Source organism: Sinocyclocheilus grahami, unplaced genomic scaffold (genome assembly GCF_001515645.1).
Source record: "Sinocyclocheilus grahami isolate Dianchi unplaced genomic scaffold, SAMN03320097.WGS_v1.1 scaffold574.1, whole genome shotgun sequence".
Classification (NCBI taxonomy): Eukaryota; Metazoa; Chordata; class Actinopteri; order Cypriniformes; family Cyprinidae; genus Sinocyclocheilus; species Sinocyclocheilus grahami.
The window spans coordinates 1,335,211-1,335,497 of record NW_015505753.1 but is presented as its reverse complement, the minus strand read 5'-3'; positions in this window follow the sequence as shown (position 1 = coordinate 1,335,497).

Genomic DNA, 287 nt, shown 5'->3' with positions numbered 1-287 from the left:
GTGGTGAATAAACGGAAGTCCATGGACCGAATTCGTGACAAGTATATTAGTCTTAAATTAGTCACTTAAACACACGACAAAAGAATATTAAAAGTGATTTAAAATGTATTTTGAAGTAAAACTTTTATTTTTGACATTATTACAAGGCGCACTAAAAGTGTGCTTAAGTGTACAAAGTCTAATAAACATCTAAGTACACTATCTATAAGTACACTTAAGTGGCTTTCAATTTCATTAGGGGCCAAGCACCACAGGCACCTCTCGTATCCATTTTATCATCATCATCA